Source organism: Oryctolagus cuniculus, chromosome 3 (genome assembly GCF_051225735.1).
Source record: "Oryctolagus cuniculus isolate XC-2025 breed Fujian yellow rabbit chromosome 3, ASM5122573v1, whole genome shotgun sequence".
NCBI classification, from domain to species: domain Eukaryota; kingdom Metazoa; phylum Chordata; class Mammalia; order Lagomorpha; family Leporidae; genus Oryctolagus; species Oryctolagus cuniculus.
The window spans coordinates 106,616,321-106,641,701 of NC_142869.1; the positions used below are offsets into that span (position 1 = coordinate 106,616,321).

General features: G+C 40.4%; 1 long non-coding RNA gene across 6 annotated transcripts in view; it reads right to left on the reverse strand.

The window, feature by feature from the left end:
- Nucleotides 1-13,097: 13,097 nt before the first annotated feature.
- LOC149127452 (uncharacterized) overlaps nucleotides 13,098-25,381 on the reverse strand; it is a 77,844-nt gene continuing 65,560 nt past the window's right edge. For all 6 annotated transcript variants that reach the window (XR_016231207.1, XR_016231203.1, XR_016231204.1 and 3 more), the window contains one exon: nucleotides 13,098-13,298. This is a non-coding gene — a long non-coding RNA (uncharacterized LOC149127452). The remainder of the gene's footprint in view (nucleotides 13,299-25,381) is intronic.

A 25,381-nucleotide genomic window follows, 5' to 3' on the forward strand; every position in this document is an offset into this window, starting at 1 on the left:
AAGGAAGAACTCAAACTATCTCTCTTTGCAGACGATATGATTCTTTATATAGGGGATCCAAAGAACTCTACTAAGAGACTATTGTAACTCATAGAAGAGTTTGGCAAAGTAGCAGATATAAAATCAACGCAAAAAAAAATCAACAGCCTTTGTATACACAGACAATACCTACATGGCTGAGAAAGAATTTCTAAGATCAATCCCATTCAGAATAGAAACAAAAACAATCAAATACCTTGAAATAAACAACCAAGATGTGAAAGAAAGAAATACAAGAGGATACCAAAAAAATGGAAAAATCTTCCATGCTCATGGATTGGAAGAATCAATATCATCAAAATATCCATTCTCCCAAAAGCAATTTATAGATTTAATGTGATACCAATCAAAATACCAAAGACATTCTTCTCAGATCTGGAAAAAATGATGCTGAAATTCATATGGAGGCACAGGAGACCTCAAATAACTAAAGCAATCTTATACAACAAAAACAAAGCTGGAGGCGTCATAATAGCAGATTTCAAGACATACTACAGGGCAGTTATAATCAAAACACCATGGTACTGGTACAGAAACAGAGCAATGACCAAGGGAACAGAACAGAAACACGAGAAAGCAATCCACTCATCTACAACCAACTTATATTTGATCAAGGATCTAAAACCAATTCCTGGAGCAAGGACAGTCTCTTCAATAAATGGTGCTGGGAAAACTGGATTTCCACATGCAGAAGCATAAAGCAAGACCCCTACCTTACACCTTACACAAAAATCCACTCAACGTGCATTAAAGATCTAAGCCTATTACCTTCAAATTATTATAGAATGTCTGAGAAACACTGCAATATATAGGCACAGGCAAAGATTTATTGGTAAAGATGCCAGAGACACAGGAAGTCAAACCCAAAATTAACAATTGGGATTATATCAAATTGGGAAGTTTCTGTGCTGCAATAGAAATAGGAAAGTGAAGAGAAAACCAATAGAATGGAAAAAATATTTGCAAATTATACAACTGATAAAGGGTTAATAACCAGAATTTACAAAGGAGATCAAGAAACTACAAAACAGGCCGGCTCCGTGGCTCACTAGGCTAATCCTCCGCCTTGCGGCGCCAGCACACCAGGTTCTAGTCCCGGTCAGGGCACCAGATTCTGTCCCGGTTGCCCCTCTTCCAGGCCAGCTCTCTGCTGTGGCCAGGGAGTGCAGTGGAGGATGGCCCAAGAACTTGGGCCCTGCACCCCATGGGAGACCAGGATAAGTACCTGGCTCCTGCCATCAGATCAGCGCGGTGCGCTGGCCGCAGCGCGCCGGCCACGGCAGCCATTGGAAGGTGAACCAATGGCAAAAAGGAAGACCTTTCTCTCTGTCTCTCTCTCTCTCACTGTCCACTCTTCCTGTCAAAAAAAAAAAAAAAAGAAAAGAAAAGAAAGAAAAGAAACTATGAAACAGCAAAACAAACCACCCACTTAATAGATGGGCCAAGGACCCAAATAGACATTTTTCAAAAGAGGAAATAAATGGCAAACAGATACATGAAAAAATGTTCAGGATCAGTAGCCATCAGGGAAATGCAAATCAAAACCACAATGAGGTTTTACCTCACCCCTGTTAGAATGGCTCACATACAGAAATCAACTAACAATGATGCTGGCGAGGATGTGGGGAAAAAGGGACCCTAACCCACTGTAGGTGGGACTATAAACTGGTAAAGCCACTATGAAAGACAGTTTGGAGATTCCTTCCGAAACCTGAATATAGCCCTACCACGTGACCCAGCCACCCCACTCCTTGGAATTTACCCAAAGGAATTTAAATTGGCAAATAAAAGAGCTATCTGCACCTCAAAGTTTATTGCAGCTCAATTCACAATAGCTAAGACATGGAATCAACCTAAATGCCCATCAGGACTGGATAAAGAAATCACGGGACAAGCACTCTATAGAATACCATACAGCAGTAAAAAAAAAAAACAATGAAATATGGTCATTTGCAACAAAATGGAGGAATCTGGAAACATCACATTGAGTGAAATAAGCCAGTCCCAAAGGGACAAATATCATATGTTCTCCCTGATCTGTGACAACAAACTGAGCACCTAAAAGGAAACCTGTAGAAGTGAAACAGACACTATTAGAAACAATGACTTGATAAGCCCTTGTTCTGACTGTCAAGGAAGAGCTTACTATTTTATTCCTATTAGTATTTTTTGTTCTACTTAATACCATTGGTTGAACTCTTTAATTAACACACAATTATTCTTAGGTGTTTAAATTCAACTGAAAAGTGATCCCTGTTACATATTAGAGTGTGAATAAGAGAGGGAGATGTATAATTTGAGACATGCTCACTCGGACTTACCCCTAATGGTAGAGCTAGATTTGTGCCATGGAATTCCAAATCAATTCCATCAAGGTGGCATGTACCAATGCCATCTTACGAGTCAAAGTGATCAGTTTCAGTTCATAATTGATCATAAAGATAGGATGAAATGTCAAAGGGACCACATAAACAAGACTAGTGTCTGCTAATACTAACTGATAGAATTAAAAAGGAGAGAACGATCCAACATAGGAAGCAGGATACACAGCAGAATCATAGAATGGCAGATGTCCTAAATAGCACTCTGGCCTCAGAATCAGCTCCTAAGGCATTCAGATCTGGTTAAAAAGCCCTTGAGAGTTTCTCAGGCATGGAAAGCCAAGACACTACGCAAAAAAATGACTTAAGTGAAAGATCTCTGTGAGTGAGATCCCAGCGGAAAGAACAGGACATCAAAGAAGGAAGTACCTTTCTCTGAAGGGAGGAGAGAACTTCCACTTTGATTATGGCCTTCTCTAAATAAGGTCGAAGTTTGTGAACTCAAGAGCCTTCAATAGCCTTGGCAGCTCAAGACAATAGCCTCAGGTGATTACTGACGTCATAAATAAGAGCGTCAATTGTTAAATCAACAACAGGAGTCACTGTGCACTTACTCCCCATGTAGGATCTCTGTCCATAATGTATTGTACTATGCGAATTAACGGTAAAACTAGTATTCAAACAGTACTTTATACTTTGTGTATCATTGTTGGTGCAATCTGTTGAAATCTTTACTTAGTCAATACTAAGATGATCTTCTGTATATAAAGATAATGAGTCTTAATGAAGAATGGGATGGGAGAGGGAGTGGGAGATGGGATGGTTGCAGGTGGGAGGGTGGTTATGGGGGGAAAAATTTCTATAATCCAAAAGTTGTACTTTCAAAATTTTATTTATTAAATAGAAGTTTAAAAAAAAGAGCCAAAGCCAAACAATCTTGCAAGCACCAAGCAAGAAATGATTGTTGCATACAAATAATATTCAATTAAGATTACCAATGGGGGCCGGCGCCATGGCACACTTTGTTAATCCTCCGCCTGTGGCACCAGCATCCCATATGGGCACCGGATCTAGTCACAGTTGCTCCTCTTCCAGTCCAGCTCTCTTCTGTAGCCCGGAAAGGCAGCAGAGGATGGCACAATTGCTTCGGCCCCTGCACCCACATGGGAGACCAGGAAGAAGCACCTGACTCCTGGCTTCGGATCTGCACAGAACCTGCTGTAGTAGCCATTTGAGAGTGAACCAATGGAAGGAAGACCTTTCTCTCTGTCTCTCTCTCTCACTGTCTATACTTCTACCTGTCAAATAAAAAAAAATTCTTTAAAATATTACCAATGGATGGGGGCTGGCACTGTGGTGAAGTGAGTTAAATCCCTGACCTTAAGTGCCAGCATCCCATATGGGCGCCGGTTCTAGTCCTGTCTGCTCCTCTGCCAATCCAGCTCTCTGCTATGGCCTGGGATAGCAGTGGAGGATGACCCAAGTCGTTGGGCCCCTGCACCCATGTGGGAGACCAGGAAAAAGCTCCTGGCTCCTAGCTTCGGATCAGCGCAGTACCAGCCCTGCGGTCATCTGGGGAGTGAACCAGTGGATGGAAGACCTCTCTCTGTCTCTACCTCTCTCTGTAACTCTGCCTTTCAGATAAATAAAATAAATCTTTAAAAAAAATTAAAAATTAAAATAATTACCAATGGATATCCCATCAGAAAATAATATGCTGATGCATTCAAGTGGTTTTTTAAAAAATAAAAACAACAAACTAACTAATAATCCTATATACAGCAAAAGTGAGAGGGTAATTGAGATGTTCTCAGCAAAATCTAAGCTGAGGACTTTTATTACCACTAATCTTATCCTATAAGAAATGCTTAAGAGAATCCTCCAGATTGAAGTGAAAGTATGGTAGCTGGTAACTTGAAATGATATGAAGAAATAAATATCTCAGTAAAGGTACATACTTGAGCAACGATACAATCTATTATTGTAACAACAGTTTGAAATGCTACCATTTTATTTTACATATAATTAGTTATTTTTAAACATCAATAAATAAAATTTTTAATTTTTTAAAGTTTAAAAAGCAGCTATTAGTGCATAAGATTGTATTATATAACTTCACATTTGGTTTTTTACATAATTCAATAGACTAATGTTTTCATTAGTATTAGTTTATGGTTTGGGATATACAATGGGTAAGTACAATTAGTGTAATTAATTGCAGGAAATCAACAACAGAAAGGAGTGAGGACAAAGATGTAAAAGAGCAGAGTTGGGGCCCGTGTTATGGTATAGCACATTAAGCCTTGGCTAGAGACACTGGCATCTCCTATCAGAAGAGCTGGTTCAGGTCGCAGCTACTCTGCCACTATGCCTAGGAAGGCAGTGGAAGATGGCTTCAATGCTTTGGTCCCTCCCACTCATGTCCAGCACCGGATGGATTTCCTGGGGTCTGGCCTTGGGCTGACCTGGTTGTTAGAGCCATTTGAGGAATGAACCAAAGCATGGAGGAGAGATTTTTCCTCTACCTTTGCCTCTTTCTCTTTCTCTATCCCTCTCTTTACTCTGCCTTTCAAATAAAAAACAACAAAAATCTAAAACAAAAGAGAGCAGAGTTTATGTATTTTGTTACACTTGTTTAAATTCAAATTAGTGTTATAACGTTAGAATCTTTATTGAAATCCCCAGTAACTAAAAAAACCTATAGAATACACAAAAAAGGCAATGAGATAGAGCCTTAAATGTTTTACTATAGAAAGTCAATCAAACATGAAAGAAGAAAGCAATGCAGGAAATGAAGAACTTTAAGAAAACTATGAGGCATACAGAAAATAGCAAAATGACAGAAGACTTTCTTTATTAGGCTCAAAAAGGAAAGAAACAACCCTGACATATGTGTCAACATGTATGAACCTTGAGGACATTTTGCTAATTGAAACAACTCAGCCACAAAGTGACAAATACTATGTGATCTCACTTACATGAGATACCTGGAATAAATAATCAGAATCATAGGAACAGAATGGTGGTTTCCAGGGTGTAGAGAGAGAGGTGAATGGAGAGGTACTGTTTAACAGGAAAAGTGCTTCAGTTTTGCAAGATGAAAACTTTTGGAGATGGCTTCTAATGACAATTGTACAACAAGGTGAATGTACTTTATACTACTGAAGTACAGGCTTAGCAATGGTTAAGATGGTAAATGCCATGGGTTTATGTACAACAATTTTTTTAAAACAGAAGAGGGACTACATACTCTGAAAAAAAATTGGGATCCATATTGGATAAGTCACAACACAAAAATTTTTTTTAAATATTTTTAATTATTTTGGAGGTTGAGTTACAGATTGAGAGAGGGAGAGACAGAGAGAAAGATTTTCCATCCACTGGTTCACTCCCCAAATGGCCATAACAGCCGGAGCCCAGCCGAACAGAAACCAAGAGTTTCTTCAAGGTCTTCATGTGGGCGCAGGGACCCAAGGACTTGGGCCATCTTCTGCTGCTTTTTCAGGCCATAAACAGAGAGCTGGATCAGAAGAGGAGCAGCGGAACACGAACCAGAGCCCATATGGAATGCCAGCACCACAGACGGAGGCTTGGCCTACTACGCTGCAGCGTCAGCCCCACAACACAAAATTTTAAAGAGTGCTTAGCTCACAAGAACCCAGTTAACAGGGATACAGGAGTGCAAAACAAACCCACATAAAAACAAGCAACAACAACAGAAAGGGGGACAGGGTTAACAAGCCTATCTAAAATCAGAGTGTCTAACCATCAAATCCCTTCACCAAGGACCCAGCATTTCAAAGCTGACAATGGCTCAGGCAGGCAACTGGAGGCTGAGAATGCCCATGTTTCAAAGACCTAAGATGCTCGCTAGCCAACAGTCATAGGCAAAGCCAGAGCCTTGAACGCGAAAGTAGGCTGGCAAAAATTCTTCTGCCTTCAGAAAAAAGAGAGGACAAGGAACGCTGCCCCATGCTCCCATAATTCTGTTAGAAATGGTGATGGTAACAATCACATTGTCTTCCCCATGTTATGAAGTGAGCATTTGCACCCCCACCCCCAAATCCAGAAATTGCAGCCCTAACCTGCAACGAGACTGGATTTTTTTTTTCTTTTTTGACAGGCAGAGTGGACAGTGAGAGAGAGACAGAGAGAAAGGTCTTCCTTTTGCCGTTGGTTCACCCTCCAATGGCCGCCGCGGCCGGCGCGCTGCGGCCAGCGCACCGCGCTGATCCGATGGCAGGAGCCAGGAGCCAGGTGCTTTTCCTGGTCTCCCATGGGGTGCAGGGCCCAAGCACCTGGGCCATCCTCCACTGCACTCCCTGGCCACAGCAGAGGGCTGGCCTGGAAGAGAGGCAACTGGGACAGAATCCGGCACCCCGACCGGGACTAGAACCCGGTGTGCCGGCGCCGCTAGGCGGAGGATTAGCCTAGTGAGCCGCGGCGCCGGCTTGAGACTGGATTTTGAGATGGAGACAGTGGAAGGTGAGTAGGTGCAGGTTAGGTCATGAGGCTGGGGTCCTGAGATGATAGGACGAATGCTTTTCTGGGAAGAGACACTGAAGACCCCAATTCCTCATTCTGCCATTTGAGAATGCAGCAAGAAGGGAGCTGTCTACAAGCTCTGAAAAGAGCCAGCCCTCCAAAGAAATCAAATAGGCTGGCTCTTACATCTTGAACTTCCCAGACTCCAGAAGTGTGGGAAAATAAATTCATGTTGTGTAAGCTGCCCAGTCTATCACAGGTAACCATTGACACACACACACACACACACACACACACACATATATATATATACTTGTATGAAATATTGACTGTTATTTCATTTTAAAAATATTAATGATAGATGCTTTAGATCATGGAGTAATGAAAACTAGATATTCAACAGCAATAACTTTTTCTTCTTGCTATCAGCCAATTGCATTTCATTGAATGACATTTAGACACTGTAATTCTGCAAAAGGAAAGACTAATAGGGGAATACATATATACAGACACACACACATTTGAGCACTCAAATTCAACTGCTTACTTAGCTTTTCCATATCTGTTTGTGTATCTATAAAATATCCCTTTCCTTAGATTAATGTATGAATTAAACAGTGTAAAAACATGTTTTGGGGGCCAGTGCTGTGGCATAGCAGGTAAAGCTGCAGCCTGCAGTGCCATATAGGCACTGATTCAAGTCCTGGCTGCTCCACTCTCAATCCAGCTCTCTGATATGGCCTGGGAAAGCAGTAGAAGATGGCCTAAGTCCTTAGGCCCCTGTATCCATGTGAGAGACCTGGAAGAAGCTCCAGGCTCCTGGCTTCGAATCCATGAAGCTCCAGCTGTTGTGGCCAACTGAGGAGTGAACCAGCAGATGGAAGACCCCACCCCCGGCCCCACCCCAGCCTCTCCTTCTCTCTCTGTGTAACTCTAACTTTTAAATAAAATAAATCTTTAAAAAATGTTTTGGAAACTATAAAGTTTAATACAAGCATAAAGGATTATTTTAACAAGAGTAGAGGTGCAGCAAGGAATTTTTATAGATTTAACTACTGTGTCATTTGCTAACTATGTGACCTTGGGGAAGTTAATAATATCTCTGGATCTCCATTCCCTCATCTATACAGCAGAAATAACAGTATCTACTTCAAAGGGTTGCTGTAAGGATTAAACAAGATAAAGGATGTGAAGAATCTAGTTTTTGTCAGGAGCCATTTCCCTGAACATTTTAAAAAATTACTCAGACTTGCTTGAACAAAAAAAAAAAGGGAATTTATTTTAAGGATCAAGGATTTCACTTAACCCCAAGAGCTATGTATGCATTTGGGCTTCCTGTAGGACTAAAACCAACAACTAGAATCAAGGTGGTACTTGTGTCAGTTCCTTTCTTTTTCTGGACCTGCACAGGCTCCCCCCTTGGCCTCTTTCTGATCCTGAACTTTTTCCTTTGCCTTGTCCCTCAGGTAGGAGAACACTGCCTCTCTCCTAAACCATGCAAAATGTCTTCCAAGATCAAGAATTAATAATTACTGACTATCCATTCACAGTCACAATTCCAAATGATCAGAGTAAATTCAGATTTAGTCAGGTGTCCATTTACCATCCAGCCATCTATGGCCAGGGACACAAGGACACAAAGTAGAAACATGGCCACTCTTTTATCCTAGTAGTACCTGACACTGCTCAGGTACTCAATAAATGAATTTTATAGTTATTACTCCCCAAAATGCCAGGACAAATAAATACCATCCAGTTCATTCCATAACCTTGCCTTCTTATACATGTGAGATTTATCTCCCTAAGATAATTACAGAAAAACCAAAGGAAATGGGTTGTTTATCATGTCCTGTAATACACTGTTGAATTCCAAAGAGTTATTCCTTTGGATGGAGTTGGAAGGCTGGATTGTGAGAATGAATCACAAACCCAAATTTGTCTACAACCTCTGAAACCACAAGACCTGCAGCAAATGCAGTTGTTGAATAGGAAGTAAATTTGCCTCACTAGGACCCCTGGAAGGAAGAAGCACTCATTGAGGAGTTGTCAATATTGTCTTCATGCTCATTGTTGGAAGGTTTTATTTGATAAACTTATTTACAGAAACATGTTGTGGAAGAAAATCTTTAGAGATGTTGCTTGGGCTGCTTAAACAAGAGTGGATAAACTCAGCAGGAACAGCAAGCAATGCAGGTTCAATATTTTCTGGGATCCTTTGGGACAATTAGAACATGTGGTGCTGGCGTGACCTGTCCAGGGACTCTGCACCACCTCCCCCCAACCCCAACCCCAACCCCATTCTCTTATCCTAGCTATCAACATCAGAAATCAAGGCCTGTTCAGGATCTACATGAAGGGATTTATCCAAAATCAATTCTGCAGAGCTACTTCTTCACAATCAGAAATGAGATGTGCAAACGGAGAGTATGTTATGGAAACAGGGTAGCTTTTCAGATACAGACAAATACAGTTTTCATTGTTTGCTCTACCACTTACAAGTTGTGTGACTTTGCATGCATTAATTAATCTCTTTAAGGCTCAGTTTCTTCATCTGTAAAATGCAGTGCATAGAATTCAACCGTGGATGGGTAGTTGTAAGGATTCAATGAATGGATATTCAGCTCCTGAGTCACTATAGGCCAGCAAAAAGAACAAGAGGGTGACACAAAGAAGCAAAGCATAGTAAATATAAGGCAATAAAAATGATGAAAATGGTGTTGGACTGGCAAATTGTATTTTTAAAAATTGTGTTTGGGGAAAGAAAATCCCACTCAAGCTCTAAGCTTGTGAACTGCCCCCTGGATCCCATCATGTCAGTTTCCTACCCTCTCCATTGCCTCATCTCTTCCTCACACATTATGCTCTCCATTTCTTCAACCATGCTAGTGATTCCTAAGAGGCTGAGCTTCAAAAACCTATAGAAGCATTTTTGATACGGCAAGAAGAGAAATCGACAGAGGTGGTGCTGGAGCCAGTGTTGTAGCTCAGAGGGTTAAGTCACTGCCTGTGATGACAGCATCTCCTATGAGCACTGATTGGAGTCTCTGCTGTTCTGATCCAGCTTCCTGCTAATGCACCTGGGAAAGCAGCAGCAGATGACTCAAGTTCTTAGACCCCTACTATCCATACGTGAGACCCAGATGGAGGTCCAGGCTCCTGGCTTCAGTTGACCTAACCCTTGCCATTGTGGTCATTTAGGGAGTAAGTCAGTGGACAGAAGTAATCGCTGACTCACTCTCTCTCTCTCTCTAAAAATCTGCCTTTCAAATAATGAAGAATCCTCCCATCCCTTCAGGTCAAATATTTCTTACAATGACCTGCATTGTACCTAGAAACACAGTATTTCTACATTTCTTTAAAAAAACATACACTGAATTCCTAACAGTGTAACTAAAAAGGGAGTTTCAGAGAAATACGCTTTGTTTTATTTGGAATTTTACCAGAAGTTCATTATTTCAGGAAAATCACGTGAATAAAATCAATGCCACTTGAGTAGCTAAGTTCCAAATGGAACATATCAGGTGAATTTTGCATTCAGTGTGATCCTTCCTCAAAGTGTAAGCATTTGACAGTTTCATTATATTTTTCAATACAGTTCTAACCAAGCATTTGCATTTTTAAATACATGTTAATTATAGATTACTTACCTTTCGTATCTTCTTTTTATTACAGGTAAACTATTAAATCAATATTTTAATAGTAGATAGATTATAGTATCTACAAAAATTTTTTTATGTGGGCCGGCACTGTGGCTCACTTGGTTAATCCTCCGCCTGTGGCACCGGTATCCCACATGGGCACCGGATCTAGTCCCAGTTGCTCCTCTTCAAGTCTAGCTCTCTTCTATGGCCCAGGAAGGCAGTGGAGGATGGGCCAATTGCTTGCACCTCTGCACCCGCAAGGGAGACCAGGAAGAAGCACCTGGCTCCTGGCGTAGCTCCGGCCATAGCAGCCATTTGGGGGGGGTGAGCCAACGGAAGGAAGACCTTTCTCTCTGTCTCTCTCTCTCACTGTCTAAATCTATCTGTCAAATAAAAAAAATTTGTTTGATGGTGGTGAAGGGGCATTACAAATAAGTTTTTATGAAAATTGGGTGTCAGCATTATTACTGAGAAATCAGTGATCTAGATTGTGGCTTCAGAACAAACTATGGAAACAGCTGCTTCAACCCCAAATGAGTAAGGTTCAAAGTGACAAAATCTTCTGCAAAACCATAAAGGTAAAGGAAATCTTTCATGAGGTAATATGGTTGAAGTGAAACAAAAGTATTAAAAGACCATTGTGTATGATTGGAAAGAGTCACCAATGCAAGGAAATAAAGATAATAATCATACCTTTCCCCATGGAATGGGGGGAATGTAAGTCATTAAGGTGAGGGATTTGTCCATTTGCTGCCTATTTGCTCTTTCTTGGAATCTCTCCTACAGCATTAATGTTATTTTAATGTCTCTCTTCCTCGATCAATTTTGAAGCTTAAATTTTTATTTAGTTATCACCTTTCTAACTAACTGCCATAATTAAAGAAAATTATATATTTAATTAAAGCAATCTGCTTATTCATGGACAGTGGAACAAAAATTGGCCACCTGTGCAATGCCTGTGTTTAATGCAGAGGCTCCATGTAATGATTCTGTAAAATAACCTTTTGAAACTGGGATTTTAATACAAAGTAACATTTATCAGTGGCACAACACATTAGGTTAAAGAAAAGTTGTTCTTTATAGGCACAAGATATGTAAGCGAGGTTCTACCACCTGGGTGGCAAGAGAAAACTTTTATCAGCACAGTAGTTATTTGGGATGCAGACTCTGAGGCTTTGCTGAATTGAGCATACTTTTGGCTTGGCTGAGCGATGCTTTGATGGATTCACCAGTTTTGACAGTAGGGCCCATCCTGGGTCCACTACAAATAGGCTGCACCTGACTTCCCATAATGGAGTCATAGAATTTGCCTTTTAATAAGTTTCCTAGATGTATGTATTCCTTTCCTAAAAACATACTGGTTGACAGGCACAGAGGATGTATAGGCTTTGCAACATTCCCAAGGGTGACATCCCTGCTCCTGGTCTTTGCTCAGAAATGTCAGCTCCAGCATCCTGTTACTAATCAAGCCCTATGTATATTTTCATAAATAATTCTTTATCAGTCACTATGGTAAGTGCTTCATATACAAAATCTCTTTTTATCTTCATAGCAATTGCATCCCATTTAAAAGATATGAATACTGAGGCATAGAGAGGCCCAGTCACCAAACTATAAAGATAGAACAAAGCTTTGAAGTTGGATATCTTTGATGCCAGAACATCCACCCATTGCTCTCTGTTGCCCTGAAGCTATGCTCTGTTCCTCCTTTCCACTAACTGAATTCCTATTGTATTTTCTCCTGCTCAAGCTCCTGGTTTGATAATCTTTCCAGAAGCACTGAAATGAGGATCTACCCTTCACTTCCTCCTCTTTTCCACAGTCCCTGATCTCTACATTGTCAGGTCCCAACCCTGTCACCTTGCTCCACCCACCTGCCAATGCAACCAGTGCTTACTGATTCTCCATAATGCAATACACCTGCCTTGGCTTTTATTTGATTTATTGTAGACTCATTCATTCAACTGACATTTAATATGTCTCACCATTACCTGGCTGCCAGGCACTAGAATGTGAAGGCATTGACCCTGTTCCAAGTTGCAACATTGCAAGGAAAGCATGAAGTATAGCCTGTGTAGAGGCTGTGAAGGGGTGGGGGCCCAGTGCCATGGGGGTGTCAGGGAAAGGTGACAGTGACCAGAGCCTGGCTTGGTATTTTACTGAGTTATGGTCTCCTCTCTTCATCTGGCCTTACCACAAAACAAAGCTGGGCCCCCATGGGCACTTGATTCCCTGACCTGAGGACTCTTCAGGCTGGTACTGTAGTATCTACAAAGTTTCACACTTGGAACAGTGATTGGATTGCTATGCAGGTGGACACTTCTTCAGGGATTACCTTTCTCATTAGTCATCCTGCCTAGAGAAAGTGATATTTTCAAATCTTATTTCACTGTTTACACAAGAATTTCACTGTAACTCTCCACAGTAGAAATCTGTAGGGTATAAATCCTTTCCTCAAGGGGATTTATTTAGTGAAGTTCCTAAAGACCTCATTATTAAAGTAGTCTTTCCTTTAAGCCAGTTGTCTACCACGAACCACATGAAGAACAAAACAGATAGGTTTCCCTGGATATTTTGAAGTTTGATTATTTATTTAAATCATAATCAATATTTCATGTTAATACCATATGAAGAAAAATGTCTTCATAAAGGTTTCTTCCTGCTGGGGCACCCACAGCATTTCTGAGATTCTTGTTTTACTTTCATTCTGGTGTGACAGAGCTGAAGTCTGTGGATTTCACCACTTCACTGTGAGTCCCTTCAGGAGAGGGCTGCTGCCTCACTCATCTTGATACTGTCCACAGCCTGGTGCCTAGCAAAGGAAACATTCCACAAGTTGAAAACAGCAAGCTGCTTGTCCCTGAGAAAGATTCTGTCCATGGAAGTGAATTTTATAACTCAGGCATTATTTTAAATTTTTGGATTTCACAGAAGTCTCCAATTTTCTGGTGAAGAAAAATCAAACCTAACAACACTGGGCCTGAGCTCCTAACTGCTTATGCCCCCTTTTAATAGTTTCTGGTAGATCCCCTCCCATTTTCCTGTATGACCCCCTGCTGGGCCAGCTGCCTTAGAGGCAACTGTATTTGTGATCACTGCTTTCAGTACTGGTTACAATGAATTATCCCTACACCTTACTCCCCTGAACCAAACCAGGCCCCAAAGCAAGAGACTATCCCAAAGAAATAGACAAATGAGCAAAATTGATTGGGAACTAGGAGGCAGAAATAGGATGAGAAGATACAGCACAGGAAAGAAGAGTCCAAACTACAACAGAATGAAGGGAAGATGACACCAGCCTTCTCCCCTTATGAGGATTACTTTCCCACCCAAGGGGCATCATCTCCTCTGCACTTTCTTGCTGTACCAAAAGATGTGGGGCTTTAGGTACAGATTTGGGAATCATCATTACATAGGGAGTAGTTGAGTCTGAGAAAGCTTAAGGTGAGTCAGCATGATGGATTAGAGTTAGGAAAGCAGTGGACTGGAGGTGGGACCTTGGGTCTCTGACATGCAGTGGGTACATAAACAATCTACAAAAGAGATGAGAATAAAGCAAAGAAGTTCAAAGGGGAACCAGGAGTTAAGGGTAAGGAAGAGCAAGAGAGCAAAGAGCTTCAAGACAAAGGTAGTTATCAAAGTTGTCAAATCAAACTAAAAATAAGATTGAAAGGAATCTACCAGAACCAAGCTCCCATTTCTTACATCAACAAGTTCAATAAGGCATTATGAGCTCAACCTTCATATTGACTTTTCTCTCAGTTCCCTCACACCTCTTCCTAGGAATCACACCCAATATGCCACCTGCCCCCAAGGCTAAGTCTCAAGGTTATGCTTTAAGAGGAAGCCAAACTAAAATGGTGGGAGAGAAAGAAGGAAGCAATAAATAAATCACTTTACATTTATGAATTGAGTAATGGAAGTCAGCTCACAAGGAAGAATTCTACCTATACTATGAGTTGCTCAGCTGAGAAAAGCAAATGCCCACAAAATGATCCCTGTGCCTACCAGACACACACACCACTCTCCTCTCAGGTAATAATTTCTAGACCTTTGAGAAAATAGCAGCAAAAATTTGATATTTGACCAAACACAGTACTGATATGATGTGGATATCCCAAATCCACTTTTAATATTTCAGGCATCAGATGAAGGTGAGCCCTTTGCTAGACAGACAGCTTCCTTTGGGTGCTTGTGGAAACCAGGGGAGTGGTGCTCCAAGGATTAAGACAGGCAGTGTAGGGTATCGATGCCACCCAGCAGCTATACAGTTTAAAACCAGCTGATGTGTGGAGTAAACTGATGTTCACAAATGAAAAGAAAGGTCTCAGAGGGCCATGGGGAGAATTTGATCATGTGACATCTGTCCTGAAGAAAGATACTGAGGACTTTAGGGAGTTCTGTAGCTTTACAAGTCTTAGTGTATGGTGGGAGAAGTTTCTTATTGCTTCTTATCTCCCATATGTAATAGGTATCAGATCAAAATTCAAAGAACTAATTGAACTAGGCATTTATTGCTGCTTTCCCATAATACTCAATTGTGTAATTGTGATGACAGTGGTAGCAGTGATGATGGCTGCCATTTATTAAATGCTTGCTCTATAATTCCCTCATTTGACAATTAAGGATAAAAAATCCCAGGTTGATTAAGTATCATGTCCAAGGTAAACAGCTGGCTGTTGACAATGTTGGAACTTTGTCTCCCAAGCCAATATTTGTTCTAATATTCTTTGCTGCTTCTACTTGCTACATGCAGATGAAAATTTAAAACTAGGGATTGTCATGACCCACACCATCTTAACACGATATATATGGGATCTAAAAATTATCCAGTCTCCATCACACAGTTATTCTTAAGTGTTGAAAATTAACTGAAATGTGATCCCTGTTAAACATAAGAGTGGGAATAAGAGAGGGAAGAGATGTATAATTTGGGGCATGCTCGGGCTGACTTGCCCCAATTGGTAGAGTTGGAAACATACCAGGGGATTCCAATTCAATCCCATCAAGGTGGCATGTGCCAATGCCATCTCACTACTCCAAGTGATAAATTTCAGTTCACAATTGATCATAATGAAAGGACTAAGAGTCAAAGGGAGCACATAAACAAGTCTAGTATCTGCTAACACCAACCGATAGAATAAATAAAGGGGAGAGTGATCCAACATGGGAAGTGAGATACTCAGCAGACTCATAGAATGGCGGATGTCCTAAATAGCACTCTGGCCTCAGAATCAGCCCTAAAGGCACTCGGATCTGGCTGAAAAGCCCATGAGAGTATTTCAGGCATGGAAAGCCAAGACACTCTGGCAAAAAGATCTCTGTGAGTGAGATCCCAGTGGAAAGAACAGGTCTTCAAAGAGGGAGGTGCCTTTCTCTGAAGGGAGGAGAGAACCTCCACTTTGACTATGACCGTGTCTAAACAAGATAAGAGTCGGAGAACTCAAGGGGCTTCCATAGCCTTGGAAACTCATAACTGGTGCATAGGGAGATTACTGATGCCATAAACAGGAGTGTCAACTGGTAAAGTCAACAACAGGAGTCACTGTGCACTTACTCCTCATGTAGGATCTCGGTCCTTAACGTGCTGTACACTGAGGCTTAATGCTATAACGAGTACTCAAACAGTATATTTCACTTTGTGTTTCTATGGGGGTGCAAACGACTGAAATCTTTACTTAATGTACACTAAACTGATCTTCTGTAAAAAAAAAAAAAAAGAAAAGAAAGAAAGAAATTGTCAATTCCCAACTTGACTCTCACTGGGATTAAACATGACAATAGGTCTGATCTGATTTCATCATCATTTAAAAAAAATCATCTATTATTTTTCACTTTATGTTTCTGTATGGGAGCAAACTGTTGAAATACTTACTTAAGGTATACTAAGCTGATCTTCTGTATATTAAGATAATCGAAAATGAATCTTGATGTGAATGGAAGGGGAGAGGGAGTGGGAAAGGGGAGGGTTGTTGGTGGGAGGGACGGTATGGGGGGGGAAGCCATTGTAACCCATGAGTCGTACTTTGGAAATTTATATTCATTAAATAAAAGATAAAAAAAAAAAAGTTAATAAAGAAAAAAAAAATTATCCAGTCTCCTTTAAAGTTCACTGTTGAATTAACCCTGTTCACTCTGAACTTACACATTGTAAAGCAATACCCCAATCCATGGTCTCTTGTCTTCAGAACTCAAGGCAGAGCCCAAGAAGGTGACTGAAGATCCTTAGCCAATCACCTTGAGTAATCTCCATGGGCAAATAGCCTTTTTTGTTGTTTGCTGAGCTATATCTTACAAGTGTAATCATAATTTTCTATTCTAGTGTAATGTGGAAACTGTGTTGAAGGCCATCTTAACAGCTATATGAGTTTACTGAACATTCAGGACAGTCCCAATAGACTTCAAGAAAGAAAGTTTTATTTTTCTCCCCAGCCATGGTCCTCTTCTTTATCTGCCAAATCAATTCTTGATAACTGTTCAGTTTGGGCAGATCTAATAGTTTTCCATGCACTTTCACATAAAGAACGAATAATCCCATTCTAGAATCCCCCTTTTAAATTTGAAAAATAAAGTTCAGTGTAAATTTTAACTTACATCTCATTAGCAAGTCAAAGCTTCAACCTATGCCCTTCTCAGGCCCAATCCTTTTATCAAGACCAAAATTGAGGAAGAGGATGTGGTCTATTTTTTCCTTTTCCTTTGTCTCTATTACTCTCTTCCTTTTCTAACTTCCACTGGGTATGTGGGAAGGGGACAAAATAAAGGAAGCAACTATTTTACTTAATGGCACCCACTGTTTTGGTTCTCTCATGGCCTGTCCATTCATGCCCTTGCAGGCAGAAATGATGGTCTGCTTGTAGGCTCAGGAGTGGCTTCCTCAGAGGCCCTACCAGTCTTCTCACATGGTGATACACTCTCTAGCTGGCTTCTTAAATACCCCCCTTCATTCCTACTCTGGAGAGCACATCCATATTTATATTATCTTCTCTTGGCCTGAGAGGGTACAGTAAGATATCATCCAGCGTTTTCTGCAATAAGAAGTGGACCCACAGAAAACTCACTCATCCTTATTGAATGTACACAATGTGTAAACTCCCCTACTGCCCTCTCTCCTCATTTTACAATAGGGCTTTTCCAAACAACATCTAGACTTTAGGACGACTCCCTATGCCATCAAAATACTTGATTCTGTTCTCAAATGCCCCCAAATTTCCAAGACATAAATCAAGTTGCATAGGTCTTTCTCACTGGACCCCACTCCCTCAAAATTTGACTCAATGCAGACTCATCAATCCTGTAACCCTACATGCACCCAGCTATGTGGGGAGAAAGGTGCTAGTCTTCCCTTTTTGCAGGCACCTGTCCAGTCTCTACAAATTGTGTTCTCATTTGGCTTGGAAGAAAACCACCTCAGGAGAGCAGGGGAAAAATACCTCCCCTACATCTGTAAATCAAAAATCACAGCATGTCCATGTTCATAGCTTCTTTTTATATAGGCTGGAGGAGATTCTGGGGACTCTTTCGTTTTCTGTATTGCCCTCTTAGGTTCAGAAAACTATGCTCGCTGCTCTCTTTGGAATATGATGTTATTTATTGCCTGTTATTCTCAATGCTGAAGCTTATATCAAAATCTGACATGAAGATAATGCCTTCTTTAAATCCTGTTAGCAGGAAATTTATATTTACATGTATATAAAAAAGAGCATTCCTAAAGGGGACATTACTCTTTAGGAAAAAAAAATTAGATAACTGAGACAGACAGCATTCTCTATCATATACATTCCAAGTACCTTGAATAAACCTACGTTATCCAGCAAAGCATACAACTGAGGCACACAAAGCCTACCAGAAGAATGGTGTTACATGGCAAGTTTTTAGCTTCACCCTTAGGGTTAGGTCTGTGGGAATGTGTGCTGACCTGTACAGTTCCTCCTTCTCTCATTTCCACTCTTATTTTTAACTGGAATCTATTTTAAATTGACTTAATACATCTCTCTCATTAATTCTATGTTAAGTAAGGAGTCCATTTAGCTGGGTGGCACTAATCCTATCTTATGTGATAAAGTGATCATATTAAGTATGGAATTGATCGTATACATAGGGCCATCAAGATCACATACGTAAGATCACTTACATAAGGGATCACATACATAAGACCAAGTGCCTGGTAATAACAAAAGATCGAATTACAAAGGAGAGACAGTTCCAACATGGGAAGCAGTCCACACAGCAGACTCATAGAATGCCAAACACCCTAAACAGCACTCTGACCTCAGAATTAGCCCCTAAGGCCTAACTGAAAACACCATGAGAGTATTTCAGGCACGGAAAGCCAAGACATAGTGGCAAAAATTGTTCTGCATGAACGACCTCTGTGAGTGAGACCCCAGAGGAAAGAAGGGGCCATCAAAGATGTACTTTTCTCTGAAGAGAGGAGAGAACTTCCACTTTGCATATGGGCCTATTTAAAACTGGACAGAGTTTGTGAATTCAAAAGTCTTCCATAGCCTTGGCAGCTCATGTCAAGAGCCTCTTGTGATCACTGACATCATAAATAGGAGTGTCAGTTGTTAAATCAACAACAGGAGTCACTGTGCACTTGCTCCTCATGCTGGACCTCTGTCCTTAATGAGTTGTACTATGAGAATTAATGTTAAAACTTGTCTTCCTTTGTAATTTGTGTGTCTGTGTGGGTGCAAATAGTTGAAATCTCTACTTAATAAAGAGTTGGTCTTCTGTAAATAAAGTCAATTAAAAATGAATCTTAATGGAAAATTGAATGGGAGAGGGAGCGGGAGGTGGGATGGGAGTGTGGGTGGGAGGGCAGGAAAGGGGGAAGAAACATTATATCCCTAAAATATGTACATATGAAAATTTGTATTTATTAAATAAAAACCTTCAAAAATAAAAACTGTGGTAGAGTACATTTAAAATAAGTTGGTTAAAAAAAAGAATGGCTTTCTTGAGTCCTGAATGCACACCAATGGCTTGCCTTTGCCTGTTTTCCCAAGTTTACCAGACTCTCATAGTCTCCACAGTTGAGCCCCAGGATGTCATTCAATGGCTACAGAACAGGAAAACCCACTTCAAACACATTTCTGCAGCTGAAAGTTGGCAATTTTCCACAGTTTTCTTGGTGTCTCCAAGCCTAGGGGTCTGACCAGCCAAGATGTCCACCACCCCCGCCCCCAATCTCTACAAGATATTTGGCTGTTAGTTTTCTCTATATATCAACTCTGAAACTGAAATTCAGGCAAAATGCAAAGGAGGTACCAGACTTACTAACTGCCAACAAAGCAGCTTTTGCCTGACAAACTCTGGAATAAAAAGAAAAAAAAAGCCAACATCAACCAACCAAATTTTATGTCTCCAAATTGTCACCACATTGTTGCAACTGCGCATCCAGTGGGGCACTTGCTACAGTCTTATGATTCAATTTTATTACTGAACTTGACTATTTATCCATACTCTTTTTAATTTTTTTATTATTTTCCTTTCATTTGAAATGGAGGGAGGAGAGACAGAAAAGGAGGTAGAGAGAGAGAGAGAGAAGGAGGTAGAGAGGGAGGGAGGGAAGTTTTTGAGGGAAGGCGGGAGAGGAAAAGGAATAGACAGAGATATTCTATCCACTGGGTCACTCCTCAAATTCTCTCAACAGCTAGGCTCATGCCTGGCCAAAGCCAGGAGTCTGGAACTCAATTCAGGTCTCTCACATGTGTGGCAGGAGCCCAACTATTTCAGTCATCACCTGCTGTCATGCAGAGTTGAGACTCAAGCCCAGTCACTCTGATTTGGAATATATGGGATGTGGATGTCCCTCGTGGAAACTTAAGCACGGTGCCAAATACTCCTAAGACTGTACCAGGCACTTGCACGCTCTCTCATGGGGACCAAGGAGGAAGACTCCCCCTTTTTATCCATTCTCAGCTTAAAGCCATTTCCATTTTTCAAGTATTTTAGGTATTTCATACTAATGCTCAGGCCTCATCAGAAACACAATGCCAACTTTAATTTTTTGGTTGTTGAACCTGGCTGCAAGACCTAGCCAAAAGGAGGCTACAAGTCATGTTTTATTTATGCAGAATAATAAAAATACACTCATGCGAGTGAAGGGTGAGATGCAACACAAGGCAGTGCATTTTTACAAGGCAAGCGGAAGCCTTGATTTACTCCCTGTTCACTAAAACTTTATGGCTTCCTCATCAAACGAGACAGGTTGCTTTCAGTCTCTTAGATGGTAAATACGGTTAATGTGCTGAGAGGTGGCACACCCACTCTTGGGCTGGTTATTATGAACAGGAGTTATTTAGTGACTCTTCCTTCGTCATGGAGATGAGTCCCCAAGAGATCATTGAGAGCCTTAGAAATGATGCTCAGCCTAATGCACCGTTATCTGGGGATCCCACTGGATAAAAATGGTACAGGACGAGGCATATAGGACATTCCTCATTTCCATAATCCCCCCTATTCTGTAACTAGAATATCTCCAAGGCTTTCAAAATCAAAGAGGTGATTATTCATTTCAGCTTGTTAACATCTTCTGAATCCACAAAGGGGCACAACAGCAGTACTAATAACAAGAAGTAAATGGCATTGGCCCTTATAAATAACATTATCAGGGTATAGTAAAAAGTGGACCGAGGGTACGCACAGAGCAATCAGCATTCTAGGGATCCCACGCTCTCAAGAAAAGCTGTCCAATTAAAACTTAATGTGGCCACATACTAATTTAAAGTTTTCTTCTATGCACATTTGAAAAAATCAAGAGGAACAAGTATTTATCCTACTGGACAAGACAGCTACTCCCATACCAGAGTACTTGGTTTCAATTCTTGGCTCCAGATTCTGATTGTAGCTTCCTGCCAATGCAGACCCTAGGAGGCAGTGTTGATGCCTTAAGTAACTGGGTTCCTGCCATCCATACAGGAGACCTGGACTGAGTTCTCAGCTACCAGTTTCAAAAGTGCCCCAGTCCCAGCTGTTTTGAGCCAGTAAATACAAGCACTCTCTTGCTCTCACATACACACTCAAATTAAAAGCATTGAAAGAAACAGGTTAAATTCATTTTAATACATTTCACTTCATACACTATCATATTGACATGCAGTCAATTTAAAAATTAAATAATTACATTTTATTCTTTACTAACTATTCAAAATTTGGTATGTACTTAATGTACCCAGAGACCATGTCAATTCAAGTTAGCCACATTTTAAATGCTCAATAGCCATGTTGCCTATTGGTTACTGTATTGAATATACGGCTCTTCTCAAACCTTAATGTGCAGATAATCAGCTGAAGATCTTGTGAAAATGCAGGTATCTGAGTCCATAGGCCAGCATAGGGCCTGAAATTATGGGTTGCTAAGAAACTCTCAAGCAGTTCCAGTGCTGATAACCCATGGCCTACATTTTGAGTGGCAAGGAACTAGGCGTTCCAAGTCTGGTAAATGGGAGCCTCCTGAAAGCATCTTTTCCCAACTCCATATTATCTTAGGAGCTCAGTCAGCCATCAGTCAGAACAATACGTTTTCTTGAGAGCCACTTGTTAAAGATTGACCAGCACATACCAATTCAAGGTCCAATGGGGAACCCTCAAATTTGTGGTTCTTCTGAGTAATGGAATAATGGGTAACTCTCTTCTGATTCTGCTTACCTGTAATGTCTTATTTGTAGTTAACATTTCCTATTAACAAACTTTTTGAAAAATCATCTTCTAAACAAAACAAGTACACAATATTTAGATATAGGGAGTCTACTTCTCATCATTGATACACCATGCATTAACTTTATAATCTGAACAAGTATTTGACTTCTGCTACACATTGTCCTCACCTACATAATGGGTATAAGCATATTTGACCTATTTCAGGTGCATGTTTGAAGAAGTGAGGGGATACATTTGATTTTCAACGTGATGTGAAAACAAGTAAAACAATTAGACTGACCAACTCCCTAACTAGCAGCACAACACTCTGAGGTGGTGAGGTTCTCCTCTAGGTTACAGCAGTTATGGAGGGCACAGAGAAGGTTTTTAGTTCTTAGGGGGACACAGCTATCTTTCTACCAACTTGCTGAACTCAGATTTATGACCAAGTCTTAGTCATCCCCTGTTGGTTAAGAAAGTTCCATTGAACAATCTTGAGAAAATAACAAATTCAGGGGAATAGATTTGTTGATTCAAAAACTTAATACAAAGCTTATAGTAATCAAAGCAGCATGGTACTGCCATAAACGAAGATGTATGTATATAGACCATATAGACAAATGGAAAATAACTGAGAGTCTAGAAATGAACCCTCACATCCATCTGTAGCCAACTGATCTTGACACAGGGTCCAAGACCATTCAAAGGAGAAATAGTCATTTTTCCAACATACAGTGAGAGTGTAATTAAATAACCACCTATAAAATAATGAATCTGAATACCTACCTTACACAGTATACAAAAATGAACTAAAATATATTGAAGATCTAAATATAAGGACTAAAACTACATCAGATTTGGGAAAAAACAGAAGTATAATTCTTAGTATAATGTTAGATTAGGCAGTAGTTTCTTAAATAGGACAGCAAAAGCGCAAGCAAAAAATGTATAAAACTTCATAAAACTTAGGAAATCTTGAACATAAAAGGACATGCTTAAGACAGTGAAATAAGGGGCAGGTGCTCAGAGCATTAAGTCATCACTTAGGATACGCATTTAGTCCTGGCTATTCCATTTTGGATCTAACTACCTGCTAATGCATACCCTGGGACACAGCAGAACATGGCTCAGTACTTGGGTCAACATCACTAACACTCTGGGAAATGCAAATGAAACTATGATGAAATACTAACTTACGCTACCTAGAACAGTTATTTTAAAAAATAGAAAATTGCAAATATAAGCAGCGAAACAGAGAAAATGAAATTAGAAACTTCTTGCATAGCCAGTGAGAATGAAAAATCATGCAGACAATGGGGAAAACAGGTTGATATTTCCTCCATAAGTTAAATGTAGAATTGCTATATCACTTAGTACTTTTATCCCTAGGTATAGACCCAGGAGAGTATTAGTATATGACTATCACTAAAAAGCTCATACATAAGTGTTCACAACAGCATTATTTATAATAAAAAAGACCTCAAACAACCCAAATGCTTATCAGCTGACGAATGGATAAACAAAATGTGGTATATCCATACAAGAGTACTATTCAGCATTAAAACCAAAATCAAGTACTAATATTTGCAACACTATGGATAAATCTTGAGTACTTTATGCTAACTAAAGAACCAAAACATGAAACACCACATATATGATTCTATTTAGATGTGATACCCAGAATAGGCAAATCCAGATAAAGAAAATAGATTGGCTGCTGTAAGGGACTGATGGGAATTGGAAGTGAGTAATAAATGAGGATTGAGCTTCCTGATGGAAGTGATAATAATTTTACTGGTCAAGACCTTTAATCCATTCAAAAACAGGACCAAAACTAAGCAGATATTGTATTGATACCAGCTATAAAATGTCAAGTACAACAAATGCAGGCCCTTTCCTCAGGATTTGTCTTGTCTACATCATCTACACATGGCCCACCACCAGCTCAGCCTACAACTGTAGTTCCAGTAGCTCTACTCCCTTCCATAGCCATGCTTGTACTGATCTGAGATTAGAGGTTGCTATTGACCTTAAATACCCCAAGGCAATCTGTGTGTATGTATCTGTGTGTGTATGTGCACACATGCATGCACATGTACTTATAGGCACATACCATATAATTTTGCTAGGGCTGCCATAACAAACTGAGTGACTTCAGCAATGGAATTTACTGTCTCCTGTTTCTGGGGGCTAGATGTCCAAGATCAAGGTGTGTGTTCTGTAGGCTCTAGGGAAGGATCTGCTCCAGGCCTCTCTTACTTCTCTTCTTGTACCTTGTAGGCTTGTAGCAATGTCACTCACACCTTCACACTGGGTTCTCATTGTGTGTATGCCTGTGTCCACATGTCCCCTTTTCATAAGAATACCCATAATATTGGATTTCAGCCACCCTTCTCCATTATGACTTCATCTTTACCAATTACATCTGCACCAACCATATTTCTAAATCATATTCTGATGTCCTGGGGGTCAGGACTTCTACATAAGAAATTAGAGAGACACAGTCCAACCTATAAAACACACACATGAATGATGTACACCAAATCGCCCTTAACATCACTCAGGGATGGGAAAAGCAGCTTATTTTTGTCTTTATGTTCTAGAAAACACTGCTGAAGCTCAGAGAAGTTATGGAATTATTGGAGCCCGTTTCTAAGGCTGTCTCTGGACACACTTTCTCTCCTTGGGGAGCAACACATCTCTTCTGGTGCCATTATTTCTTCTGTTGCCATCAACAAGCCGTCAAATTCCAGAAGATTCTGACCTTGCCTAACCCAGTGTCAAGCTGGTGGGCAGCCCCTAAAGCATTTCTCAGATTTTGCTGACAGCATCCTGGCAGCACAGTTGGCATCAGGAAAAACTCCTGTTCCAACACATGGAACTCCTTTGGCTGCCTGATACGCCTGCCTTCCTCAGCAGCTGAGAGCTGTTGGCAGCTGTGGATGCAGTAAGTCTGCAAGTTGAGCCCATAGAGAACCCAGGCCAGCACATTTCCAACCAGAAGGAAAAATCTTCCCAATCAACCTAATCCCACTTAAAACTTGCTAATCAGCACATGTTTCTGTGTCTTCAAAATCTTCACCAGTCCCAAATTTAATTATTGAGGCAGTATCTGAAAATGTGATATAATCTACTATTTAAGCCAGTAGAGCCATCAAATCTTCCTCTAATATATTCCAAGGCCAAAATTATTTCCTTTAAAATAGCACCTGGAAAAAAAGAACAAGATTGTTCATTTGAAAAACTTGG